This window comes from Camellia sinensis, chromosome 11 (assembly GCF_055761805.1).
Source record: "Camellia sinensis isolate YWXY chromosome 11, ASM5576180v1, whole genome shotgun sequence".
NCBI classification, from domain to species: domain Eukaryota; kingdom Viridiplantae; phylum Streptophyta; class Magnoliopsida; order Ericales; family Theaceae; genus Camellia; species Camellia sinensis.
This window is the reverse complement of record NC_138971.1, coordinates 176956415-176970836: the sequence shown is the minus strand read 5'-3', so window position 1 is coordinate 176970836 and position 14422 is coordinate 176956415. Positions and strand designations below refer to the sequence as shown.

Here is a 14422-nt window from a genome sequence, read left to right as displayed (position 1 = left end):
ACGGATTGGATCGGTTTAGGACCACGGATTCACATAATTAAATAACAAAAATATATATATATATATATAATACTTTAATTTTATAAAAATATAAACATAGCGCTATATTAGTTCTACAATAGCAACATGTTTTTTTATAATAGCGACATAATGTTCTAGAATTTAAACAATCATAAAAAAACTAGTTTCATCATAAGTATTTAGATCATTACAAATTAAAACTAAAAACTAAAAAACAAAAGTAATAAAAGAAGATATTATACGAGGTTTAGGTTTGAGTTTAGATTTTATATAGAATAAGAGAAGATACTATGGGGGAGGATGTATAATAAAAATATAGACTATTTGTATACGGTCCGGATCGGTTCCAATCCGGAACCGTGAGGTTCAATCCGGAACCAATCCGTGGACTACGGATTTTTAATTCTTCAATCCGGAACCGAACCACGGATTCGAAAAACCAATCCAAACCTATCGGATTGGACTGGACTGGATCGGATTACGGATTTTACGGATTTCTTGCTCAGCCCTAATCCAACATCATGAGTTTGTGCTGAATTCAGAAAGCATGTGATTGTAATTTGCAAGAAATATTGGGTAACCGTTTTCTAGAGAAAGTCAAAAAGAACACAAAAAAACACTTTTTAGAAGTCGAGAATGGCTATTACTATGGCATTTTGACTGAAACTGATAGCTAAAAGAGTTGATAGTATTATTATACACACTCACTATCTATTGTTCCAGTCCATTTCATCAAATACATACATTAAATAAGAGTCGTCTAAGAACAGGTGACGATAAAGATATATATCGTATACAAGTTATAACAATTTGTGATATTAATACCACAAAGTGTCATAACTTTTTGAAAGTACGTAGTATAGAATTTTCTTATAATTTAACATCTTACAATATCGTAATGTAATTCCACGGGTACAAGTACTACTTTGGCACATTCAGATCATTGTTTATTTCTAAATATTAGACTTAAGCATCTCAAATATTAGACTTAAGCATCTCACATCTAAACCACGTAATTAAAGCTCTCTCTTGGGTGAATTGAGTTGGCACAAATGGCATTCAAACTTTGTGTCAAATTTGATACGAAAATAGCAGCCATTATAACAGCTCACTAGAGTTGCTCCAAGGAATAAATAGGAACAGGAGTTTGCCTTGCACAGCCTTGTGGACAAAAAATTATTTCCAAAGCATCACTATGGCATGTGCATGTTTTGCTCTTGACTAATGAGACGGTGCAAATGGAGATGGTTGGAACCAATCGTATTTCCCACACAACTGACCATAGTGGGACAAATCAATTCCACTCATCCGGCTCTATATGCCATGACTACATGTCAATGTGTTGAGTTGGTGCTCTTTTTGGACACATATTCACCAAAATTTCTGAACCAATGACAATGATGCAAACAAGGTGGACCACATTGCCTTGGCAAGATCAGGTGTGAATTCAGTTTGAAAACAGATTATCAGAAATGCAAACGGTTCTGTGACCCCCTTGTCCTTTTGGTAATAAATCCTGGAAGTAGAAAGGTAGGTTGAGGGGATCTGGGGTACTGCTGCGCCCAACTCACGGCAGTGAGTTGAAACTACGTCGTTTCGGCTCTAAATAAATAAAAATTGAAACAGCTGCTCAGAGAGTTTAAACCCAAGCAACCTTGGGAGTGCAAAACACGCCTTAACCACTGTGCTACTCAAACATCCTATGAATAGTATGGACCTATATTATATTTATATCAATATTTATTCGAACATAAAAAAAAAAATTACAACCTGCTGTTTTCACAATCTGTGTTCCAACATAAATTTTTTTTTACAACCTGCTAGTATTACAATTTGTATTCCAACATAACAAAAAATTTACAACTTGCTAGTATTACAATCTGTATTCCACCATAAAAAGAAATTTACAATCTATTATTATTACAATCTGTATTCCAGCATAAAGAAAAAATTACAATTAGCTACAGTCACCATAAAGCTTTAAAATAAAATAAAAGATTATTTCCATCTTCAAAAAAAAAAAAATTACAATCTACACAATAATAGTGGTGGCTTCTCCTTAAATAAACTTTGAATCCATATCAAACACAAATAAAATAAAACACAATAACAATTGTTTTTCCTTAAATAAACCTTGAATCCATATCCAATATGCACAATTTGATGCTCTATTTATCAAACACAAATAAAATCAAACACAATAACAGTGGTGGCTTCTCCTTAAATAAACCTTGAATCTATTTCAATTTAATTCTCAAAAACAAAGCAAAAGGGTGGCCCGCTAGATAAATGTTTACATTTCAATTTTGCGGGGGTGGTTCCGAATGACTAAAAAAATCAAACAAACTATGCTCTGCTACCATAGGACTGTGCTCTGCTAGATCAAATCCTAATCCCTGTCAAAAAAAAAGAAAAAAAAAAAGAAGAAAAGATATAAGGAAATGCATTGGAAATAAATACACACATATATGTAAAAACAAAAATGTAGATTGCAAACAAGTATATTACACACCTGAGAACTTTGTGGATTGTACGATGCTTGGGAAGACAAAGGCGTTGATTGTGGATTAGTTGGCGGGCATGCAAAATTGACATCATGCATGAGCAGATTATATCCGGAATTTATTAATTGTGGCCAATAGGGTACGTCAACATCCTAGTCCATAAAATATTGTTAGTAGTATTATAATCATTATATACTTAAGTAATATGATTTCAATAAAAAGAATAAGATCTCACCGGTGTGTGGTTTGAAGATGAATTTTGAATATTTCTAGTGTCACTTGACTATCCAATACTCTAAAGAGGTTGTAAAATATTTATCAGTACATTGCAAAATTTAAAAATAAATCTAACCAATTTGAAATCAAGTACTTCGGTAAATTCAATACCTGAGTAAGGCGGGTAGGTTGCGAAACAACTTTTGTTCTCTTAGTAGTCTTCTCATGCCAAGGTTTTAATCTACTCTCACCCTTGTGGCTGTCCTCCTTCATTTTTAAGCCCTTAGCTCGTGCAAAGTTTGGATCAACTACAAATTCTTTGGTGCCCACTTCAATATTGCCATCACTACTAGAAGCGCCTGAGCTGTCTAATGAAGTCATCATATTGTCTACCTTTGCACACAAATCCTTAAGAGTTTCATCAACTAATTGATAGGCAGGTTTGTATTTAGATGATCGAGCTGCTAGTTTGACCATTCTAGGACAAAGATCTCTGTACCGTGCTGCTATCACCAACTTAACGTCATTCTCAACCACAGTAACTGTTTCCTCAATTGCACAATCCTTCGCATCTAGTCTCCATCAACCTAATATATACCTCTCAGGAATTTTCATAATATTCATTCTATCAAGCGCCTTAATTGCATGACCATATAAAATTCCAAAACTCTCAAATTTTTGACAAGTGCAATGAATTTCGTGACAAATATTGTCTCCTCCCGACTCATTAACTTCCACATTACATTTCACAATATATTCTCTATCCTCTCCAAATAAACCAATCACATATGTTACTTCTCTTCCTAATGCATGACATTGCTTCACTTGACAACAAAGGGATGTGTCTAACTCATTATGAAATAAGTCGAAGATAGGAGGGGTATACAACTTAGCAACTTGAATTAACATGGGAGACATTTTCAACTTCATTCTCGACAATCGTTGTCTCGAATCGTATATGGCTTTTCCTTCTTCATACCGCTTATCCATAACAACTCGATTGAAGTGTGTAAAAAATTGAATAATGTTATGGTCAACTTTTAAATGCCTCTTCAATTCTGCATTCAAGCTTTCACTAAGTTGAGTGCTTCGCATTCCTGCAGTATATACCAACTTCATATACACATGCGCCCACTTCTCTCTAAGTTCCCAAGTCTTCTTTATCCATAAGTTCTCTTGCAAGTTATATTTATGAATTAAAGAATCCCAAGCTTCAACCAACTCATGCTCATCCTCATACCCAAAAATGTAAGTTTTGAAATCGTAACCAAATTTTAAACCACCCATGAATAAGTAGCCTAAATGTTTCAAAGCATTTTGCATTAGGAGAAAAGTGCACAATCCATGAAATACCTCGGGCATGATTTTAGAAATTGCCTTAACCATTGCCTGATCTTGATCTGTGAAAAAACTAACAGGCTTTTTTCCTGACATTGCATGCAAGAAAGTTTCAAATAACCACTCAAATGATGCTGTAGTTTCATCATATAATAATTCAGCACCAAAAATCACAGTCATTCTAAAGTGGTTAAAGCCAGTAAATAAAACAAGTGGACGGTACTCTTTGTTTGTTCGGAATGTTGTGTCAAATGACACAACATCACCGAAAATGCCAAAATCTATAATCATCTGATGATCAGCCCAAAAAATATTAGTAATCATCTTATCAACATCCAATTGAAATGCAAAGTAAAAATATGAATTTTCAATGGCTTGTTGTTGAAAATATCTCAACAAACTTCCTGCTTTACCATATTACAAGTTTCGTTGCCTCTTTGCATGCAAGTAGATTTTTTGGTCCTCTCGTGTAAACCCTACAAATTCCTTCCCCCCTGCTAAAGCCCTAATAAGATCATGTGATGCCTTAAGTGATATACCAGTATCATCAGCTACATCGACATTTATACCCTGAGCATCACACAACTTTCTCTGAGATGGCATCATATGCGTACATTGAGGAATATGCAAAAGGTGGTTGTGATTATCATCAAACTTCATCAGAACCCATTTTGACAAGTCTCGTCTAAAAGATATATACATGAATGCATTGCACTTCGTTCTTGTCTCATGTTGAGGATGTTTTATGTTATGTACCGTTTATCTTTTTCCTTTTCTCCCTCTTTACAACAAACAAACTTCCTATTAATCATGATACCATCTTTCTTACTTTTAGTATGGTAATCTCTTCTAATACTAAATCCCACAATCCTTCCATATTCATTGTAGAATTCATATGCACCTTCCTCCGAATTCAAATTCCATTCCAACACATGGCATGGAATTGTTGGCCAACTTCTCAAGCGCACCATCTTCTAGTTCGGCACTACTGAATATAAAGTCTAATAACAATAAAAAAAATAGCACAAAAATAACATCAACAATAAGATAAATTACCACAATATGATAAAAGAAAGCAAAAATTGATAATAACAAAGCATCAATTTGGAGAGAGAGAGAGAGAGAAATGGGAAGGCATTTTTTGATCCTATGATAAGTATACTAATGGGGCTGTTTGCTGCGGAGTAGTATATAATATTTTTTTTTTTTGTTTTTGAAAAATTTATGTTAGATTGTTTAACATAAATTTTATTTATTGCTTCTATTTATTATTTATAAAGCAAAAATATCTTAAATAATTGAATAGAAGCTGTTCTGAAGGAATAAAATCAATCAGGTGGCTAAACTGCATTGTATTGCAACAGTTCTGAAGGAATAAAAATATCAAAAATAAGTTTTCTCAGCACAACACCGAAGCCAAGTAGAACCAGATCAATGACAAATCAGAAAACAAGTTGACAAGATGAAGAAAACAAAAATGTTATTTTATCTTGATGCATCAAAATGAAGTTGGACAATAACATCAATAGCCATTAAGAAACTTAGCAAAATGCTTTAAGATGAAAACTTAGCAATACTGAAGAAAAAATATCAAAATGCTTATATATACAAAATGTCATCAAAATGCTTTAGAATCACATCAAAATGTCATCAAAATGCTTTAGAAAAATCAAACTTATAATGATAAAAACTTAGCAATACTGAAAAAAAAAGACAAACTGGTACTAATCACTTGAATCACATCTTCAGAACATTACAACAGCCATTAAGAAACTGAAATTCTCCTACCATGATAAAATGACATGAATGTGCATACACAACCCTCTATTGTTCATATTAACCAGTTGTTGTAATGTACATTGATCAAAGATCTAAAGAAGAATAAGCAATGCAATCACCGTATCATATATAATATAAACAGTTTAATATAGGAACATTATTAAGAACATTATTCCTACTCATAAAATCAATTAGCAAAACACAATTAATGAGATACATTGATCATCATTTATCCATCACTAGAACATGATGATATAGGAACATACCAAAAATCAAGTGATGAACTTATGTAAGTGTAGGTTTACTTATTCACACAACAACTTCATTTCTAATAATAACAGAGCATCAATTTGGATTAAAAAAGATCATAACATTTTTTAACTTAAAATGTTATATTAAAATCCCCAATTCAAAACACAATCTCTATTTGATATGAAAATAAATCACCATATATATATATACATAATAGATTGTAATAAATGCAAAATATATATATATTCAAAAGATTCTTAACAGATTGTATACAAATCTCAATATCATGAGTGTTTTAGGAGAAGATAACAGATTGTATACAAACCTCAATATATATACAAAATATTTTTTTTCAACCTCAATATTTAACAGATTGCTTATATATATATATATATATACAAAAGATTCTTACCAGGTAAATAAGCAACCTCAATGAAAATGGTGATAATGGAGCTACGGTACAACAATGGCAGATAATCGTCGGAGGAACGTCGGAGCAAACGGTGGAGGCACGACGGAGTATTAGTGGAGAGACGGCAGACCCAAACCCTTCCCGCTCACAGACTCTGGTTTTTTTGCTTCAATCGTTTTTTTGTATTTTACGTATAACAGGCTGTAAATTTTTTTTTTATGTTCGAATAAAGATTGATATAAATATAATATAGGTCCATAGTATTCACAGGATGTTTGAGTAGCACAGTGGTTAAGGCATGTTTTGCACCACAGGGTTGCCTGAGTTCAAACCCTCTGAGCAGTCGTTTCAAATTTTTTTTTTTTATTTAGAGCCGAAACAACGTCGTTTCAACTCACAGCAGTAACTGCTGTGAGTTGGGCGCAGCAGTACCTCCAGATGCAGGTTGAGGAGACAATAAACCCGGAAGTCCGGAATTATAGATCACAACTGGCAGAAAACAACACTTGGAAGCACTGCCAAAAGGCATTTACTGACATGATTTTCAAAGTAACTAACACAAATTCTGGTAGCTGTAAAGGTTCTCTATAATAAGTTGAGAGAAACAAAGCACAGAGGGTTTTTTTTTTTTTTTTTTTTGCAGAGGAAAGAATAATAACAGGAGTCCATGGAAGTCTCTGTTTCTTCTGAGCAAAGGCGAGCCAGAGTTTGGATACCTGGGAGAAGAACTCTCAAAGAGAAAAAGGCAAGGTTGTACATAATCCGCCAATGTGTCAGCATACTACTTTGTTGGAGGGAGCATGGAGATTAGCGATTCTGGTAAAAACAAACATTCATGTTCTAAGTTTAGATCATAGAAATATGTAGCACTTGCTGTAATTTTTCCTAAGGCAAGCAATGTGAAATTTAGATAACAGAAGCAATTACATAGTTAATTTACTGCATTGTACCTTTTTAGGTTTCTTCAATAGTAAGAACTCTTTATAGCAACAACAGTCATTGCATATGATATGCAGAGACCTGCATAATGTTTACATATTAATTTCTGCACATACTTACAAATTTAACAGGAAAAGAATCAACCAAAATTTCATAGAAGCCCAAGGTTACCAAGTGTCGGACATGGACATGAACATGAATACGGCGCCTTCTTAGAAGTGTTTGTGCTTCTCATAGGCCTGTCAATTCAAGAGATAAAGAGATCTTGCCTACACAATCATGGTTTACTTAATTTGCTCATCAAAAAACAGAATTGTTATGCACATAACATAACTATATTAGAACTTTAGGATGATGCTGAGATATGGTGTTTAATTAATGTCAGTTACTTTATTCTGGCTGTCAGAATTTATCGAGGATGTTGAGATATTTTTTTTTTTGATATTGTGGGGACATATTTTTTGAATGACAACACGCGGCCAAGGTAGCACCAAAGTGCCAGCCGAGGTGCCACGTATCCAGGTCATGATGCCGAGGTAATCTCGACTAGGCCGAGATTATCTGCGAAGATACCGGAATCCGGGATAAGCGGACAAGGGACGAGAATCCTAGAAAGCGGAAGCACCTCTGCCTGGATAAGGATAAAGCTTTTAGGGAGTTTATCTTTATCTATTGGAGAGTCTAGGATGAGCATTAGGACAGAGTCCATTGAAGCTAGGCTTCTACAGGGATCAGGTCAATGCTGGCCATAAAAATAAGGCACCCTCGTGGGTCCAAGATACGCTTTTTGTATTCTGGCTAGTGAGTTAAACATTAATTATTATCTTTAAGAGATAAACTGAGTATTGACTTGATCATCGGAGTGCCCCCGGGTGGAAGAACCACCGCCGGAGTCTTTTATTTCTGTGACAGGTCGTTCGGACGCAATCTATTCTGCCGGTATTCTCCAGCTGAGTACCTGTTTGGCAGTGTGGTCAGAAAACAACACACACAATTTGGTGCTGTCTGTGAGAAAAAAAGGAGAATAGATGGCCAACGACGGACATAAAGATAAATTTGGAGATGACGTCCCTACTGGGAGTGGTAAGCACATTGACCCTAACGTGGAGGAGAATGACTACAACAAAGAAACTCGGGATCAGAATCCCAGAGAGAAGGATGTCGGCCAGAAGGGCGAGGTACCAAAGAAGTCAGATCGATGTGGGTATTATAACGAGAACGACCTCCAGGTATGGAAAGATAGATACTTGTGGAGGGACAGAGAGATAATAGGAATGGCGAATAAATTGGCAGACCTGCAATCAGTCGTCAATTTCATGATGCAGAATAACGTCATACAGCCACCGTTTCCGTTACAAGACACGCCGATTCCAGCGGCCAGGAACAATGCCCAGAAATAGGGGCAAAAAATAATCCCTACAGTCCCCCAGTACACCAAGACCAAAGAATACTCTCACCGGCCTTCAAGGGAGGTCGGGCGAGGAGAGTCAATGAAGGGAGATTCTCGGAAGACGCATCACACCAAGGAAGTTGACCCCAAAAAACATCGACATGTTCAAGGGAATGAACTGTGTTTCGACGCAACTAATGGAGAAAGATCCAAGAAGACTAATAACGATACTGGGAGTAGCGCACCGAGAAGGCTGAAATCCGTTAATAGCCGAGCTCTTAGACGGACCAAGGAGGATCTGAGGGATTACCTCTAGAGGAAGCAACAAGATGCCAAGGTAACCTCTCCGGTCAAGCTGAGAATGCCGTTCTCGGTTGAATTGGACAAGTTTGAGGCCTCGAAAGGTTCCACATGCCGAGATTCCAGATATACGACGATAAGTCTAACCCTAAATTTTATGTCGGCTTGTACCTGAACTCAATGGCATTATACACCGGGAACGAGCCGTTGCTCTGCAAGGTGTTCCCCTCATTCTTTGGGGAAATCGTATCAGACTGGTTTCACAAGTTGCCAAAAGAAACTATGAAAAGCTGGGAAGGCCTAGCCGAGATGTTCGTGGCCAGATTTGTGATAAACAAACTACAGCCGTTAAGAGTGGACTCCCTGATGGCTTTGAGGATAGGCGAGGATGAAAGCCTCAAGGCTTATGCCAAGATGTATTATGAGGTATTCAACCGAATACCAGGATGGAACCAAGAGGTGGTGGTCGTGTCTTTTAAGAACGGCCTAAAAGATGATTGCCTGCTTCGAAAATCACTGGCAAAGACATTGCCAAGAAGTATGGATGAACTTATGGCAAGAATAGAAAAGTATGCCAAGGCCGAGGAAGACACGCCGGGGACAAAGGCATCAAAACAAGAGAAGAGAAACGACTCGCCGAAGCGAGGCTGAGGTAATAGTGGATACAATAAGCAAGAGACATGACTGAGGGCTGCGCAGGCAGTCACAACCATATTCCGAATTCTAGTTTACAAAATCTTGGACAGAATTCAGAATCAGCCCTATTTTAGAACACTAGAGAAGCTTCCTGGTGAATTTATGGAAAGAAGTTTGGGGAAACACTGTGCCTATCACAACGAGGATGGGCATCTAACTCAAGGGTACAGAGCCTGAAGGGCACATCTAGAAGACCTGGTAAGACAAGATCATCTAAGGGACCTGGTAGATGAAACCAGGACAAGGGAAGAGCAAACGAGACTGCCTCAGGCACCGGCAGCACCACCTCTACCAACACCATAACCGCAAGCAGGCGGACCTCGAGTGATCAATGTGATTCACTCAAAGGTCAATGAGAACGAGATATGTGAGGAAACTCAAAAGGTAAAACACTTGCAACATGTGTATCAGGTCCAGCAGAAGAGACCTAGGGCAGACGAGTGTCAGGGACCAGTGGTGTCTTTTACTGAAGACGACCTAGAGATGATGCAACATCCACACAACGATGCCTTGGTAATATCCCTCCAGATTGGAGAATGCCAGGTAAAGTAAATTCAGATCCACTAGGGCAACTCTTGTGACATCATGTATGTCAGGTGTTACAAGGAGCTTGACCTTCACCAAGATGATCTGGAACAATTTAATGGTCCAATGGTCGGGTTCAATGGAACGTCGACGTGGCCCCTGGGAACAGTAAGTTTGGAGGTGCAAGCTGGCACCAAGAAGGTAAAAACTGAGTTCATAATAATTGACACTCCCTCCCCTTACAATGCTATCCTGGGAAGGCCATGGCTGCATGCAATGGGGGTCATCCCCTCAACATTGCACCAGTTGTTGCAATTCCCATCAAAGCATGGAATTGAGAAGGTCAGAGGAGATCAAGTGCAAGCAAAGAATTGCTCCATGGCAGCAATGAAATCCACCTACGAGAAACAACAGCAATGGAGATTGAGAATGAGGACATGGAAGTCCTTGAGGACATCGGTAAAGAACCAGCCGAGAAAAGTGAGGAAGCCCTGAAGAAAATGTTAGTCCAGCAAGTGGATGAAGAACGCTTCTTCCTTCTCGGCTCAGGATTGGTCGAGGAAGAGGAAAAGGAGTTAGAAGCATTCTTGAGAGAAAACCTTGAGGTGTTTGCTTAGACACCGTACGAGATGCCCGGCATTGACCTCGAGGTCACTTGCCATAAGTTGAATGTGGACAGGTCGGCTAAACCAGTCATCCAGCAAACAAGAAGGCCGACGTTGATGCATATTAAGGTAGTAGAAGAGGAAGTAGATAAACTTCTAAAGGCCAGAGCCATACGAGAGGTAAATTACCCGACATGGTTATCAAACACGATTGTTGTGAAGAAAAAGAATGGGAAGTGGAGGGTCTGCGTGGACTTCACCAACCTGAACAAGGTTTGTCCTAAAGACATTTTCCCACTACCTAAGATTGACCAATTGGTGGATGTCACTTCAGGGCATGGAAGGATAAGCTTTCTGAATGCTTACAAGGGGTACCATCAAATAGCCATGTACCCCCAAATGAGGAGAAGACTGCATTTATCACCCTAAAAGGGCTGTATTGCTACATAATGATACATTTTGAATTAAAAAATGCAGAAGCAACGTACTAGAGATTGGTAACTAAGATGTTCAGACATCTAATAGGCAAAACAGTAGAGGTTTACATTGATGACATGGTCGTGAAGACTAAGGAACCTGAAGATCATCTGGCCGACCTGAAGACAGTCTTTAACATCCTGAGGACATTTCGGCTACGACTCACTGTATCGAAGTGTGCATTTGGAGTTAGGTCAGGGAAATTCCTAGGATACTTGATCACCAAAAAGGGCATTAAGGCAAGCCCAAATCAAATCAAGGCCATTCTGGAGTTAAAGAGCCCAACGTTGGCAAAACAAGTGCAGATGCTGACTGGAAGGGCTGCAGCCCTAAACAGATTCATAAGCAGAAGTTTTGATAAATGCAAACCTTTCTTCAGTTTAGTAAAGAAAGCCACAGATTTCCTATGGACAGAGGAGTGCGAAGTCGCCTTGGCCAACTTGAAGAAATATCTGACCACAGCTCCAGTCCTCTCAAATCCAGTACCTGGAGAGGAGCTGTTCTTATACTTGGCAGTTTCAGAGCATGCAGTAAGTGCAGTGATAGTCAGAAAAGAAAAAGGAGAACAAAGGGCAGCTTACTACATGAGTAAAACCCTAGCAAATGCAGAGACCAGATATCTACCTTTGGAAAAGCTAACACTAACTTTGGTAATGGCCTCCAATAAGCTGAATCATTACTTTCAAGCCCACAAGATTGTGGTGTTAACTGAGCATCCTTTGAAGTCCCTGTTGTAGCAAGGATATCTGACAGGCAGGATAGCCAGATGGGTAGTGGTGTTGGGCCAGTATGACCTGGAATTCAGACCCAGAACAACAATCAAAGGCCAAGTTTTGGCCGACTTCGTAGCCAAGTTCACACCAGGCGCCATCATACATCGGGCTCCGTTAAGCCGAGGTATACGATCTCTAGGTGAACAAGGAGAAACCCAGTTTATAGCGATCCCGATTTTCCCTCTCATGTTTACTGTATTCCGGACTCAGTTCCGTTGATAGTTGTTGTTGTCTGTATTTCATTTTCGTCCTTTAACTCTTTGCATTTGAGTTTAGAATTGTATTGGGCATGTTTCAAACAGGTTGGTTGAGCTTTTGTCCCAACTCTTGTTGCCCAGAAAATAATTACACACGGGTGCCGAATCCCACGGACGCAATTTCCGTGAAATGGCAGTTTGAAGTATTGTTGGCATGAGATGTAGTCTCATTTAAGTTGTTTTGCTAGGTTCTGAGTCGTGCTTACAAGTTAAGAATTGGTTAAGTAAAGGATTATGGAACTGGATTGTACTGTATGTTGGTTTTTATGAGTTAAACATTTATCAAGTGCTAATATTTTAGTTATTGCTCATACTATGTTTAGCATATCTCTACTGGGCATTGGCTCACCCTATTTGGGACATTATTTTCAGGTGCAGGTGACATGCCACCTCCAAGGACGTAGCTTAGGAGGCTTAGTGGCTGAGAGACCTTTTTGGTTACTTTTTGTATTACATGTATATCAAGCTAAGGGCTTATTTTGTGTAGAGTTAGTACTCTCTTTTTGTAACTAAGTGTTGACTTGGAAAGTTGTAAGCCCGTAAGGCATTTACTTTTGTTGTCAACATGTAATACATTCTGTAAGAATACTCTGATTTATGAAATGTGATATCTCTTTCTTGTATCATGGATGTCTGTTTTTGGGTTTGTTTTTTAGGGCGTTACAACTTGGTATCAAAGCGTACCGGGTTTGAATACTTTGGGTACGTGGGAAGTGATTAGTATCACAATGGGTTTGTCTCGCTTGTTAGAGACTTAGATGTGGTGTTATGTGCTTATGTGATAACATGTTTATGTGGCTATATGGGTATGAGATTTAGTTTCTAGGATATTGATTGGATCCTTGGGTTTCTGTGAGTCTTGTTGGAAAAGCACTTGATCAATGTTGTTTCTAACCGGAACTCTAGTAACGCCTCGGGACTATCATTATCCAAAAATGAAATTCGTAAGTGCTTATGTGATTATGTGCTTACGTGGAGTGAATTACAGTTGTCCATTGCATTAGGACACGAGTATTATAGCTTCGGCACATTTGTGAATGTGCTAATGTTCTTCGTTACCTTTATTAGGATGTCAGGACGAGGACGTGGTGGTAGGCGAGGTAGGCCTAGTAGGCAGGAGATGCCTATACCGGATAAGATTCCGAAGCAGCAGGAGGGTGTTGGTCAGGCCAATGTGGCCGAGCCAGTAGGTCAACAGGCCATGGGCGCCTTAGCCCGCGAGATAGCAGGAGCTTTGAAGGAATCCATAGGCATTCTCAGAGCTGAGAATCAAGTCCTAGCCCAGATAGTTGATGCAGGGCCTTCTTTTCTAAAGAGGGAGTTCTTCCGGTCAAACCTGGATGAGTTTGTCGATGATCTGAAAGAGCCACTTAAGGCTGATGAGTGGTTGGAACAGATGACTAAGACGTTTGAGATACTTGGCATCGAAGACGGGGCATTGAAGGTGACCTTGGCATCTTTTCAGCTTAAGGGGGATGCGGGTCAGTGGTGGAAGTTCATGAGGGGTCGTATTGGTGGCACATGGGAGGCCTTTGTAGATGCTTTCCAGGAGAAGTTCTTATCTCCAACTGTCAAGGAGAAGCTGAGGGACCAGTTTTGTCAGCTCAAGCAGCTGAGTATGCCAGTGGCCGAGTTTGAGGCCACTTTTACCAGTTTATCTAGGTTTGCTCCTGAGCTTGTGGCATCTGAGGAACGCCGTTGTCTTGAGTTTGAGAAGAAGTTGAGGCATGGGCTCAAGACCAAAGTTGGGGGATCCATGATCCAAGAAATATGGGCGTCTTATGGATGCCGCGACCCATATGGAGACTATGATGCAGGAGGAGGAGGAGGGGCTCCAAGAGGAGTCATGATGGCCAGGGAGATGGTAGGAGGCAGAGGGGTTCTAACCCTCAGCAGTCCTAGAGTGCTTTGGTGAGATCTACCTTTCCAGTACCAAGT

The 14422-nt window shown here is 38.8% G+C and overlaps 1 long non-coding RNA gene across 1 annotated transcript; it reads right to left on the bottom strand.

Moving 5' to 3' along the window:
* Positions 1-792: 792 nt before the first annotated feature.
* LOC114263691 (uncharacterized) lies at positions 793-7395 on the bottom strand. Its single transcript, XR_003629678.2, has 2 exons — positions 7239-7395; positions 793-1537 (listed from the first exon to the last, which is right to left on the bottom strand). It is a non-coding gene; the product is annotated as an uncharacterized LOC114263691 (long non-coding RNA).
* Between the last annotated feature and the right edge of the window lie 7027 nt (positions 7396-14422).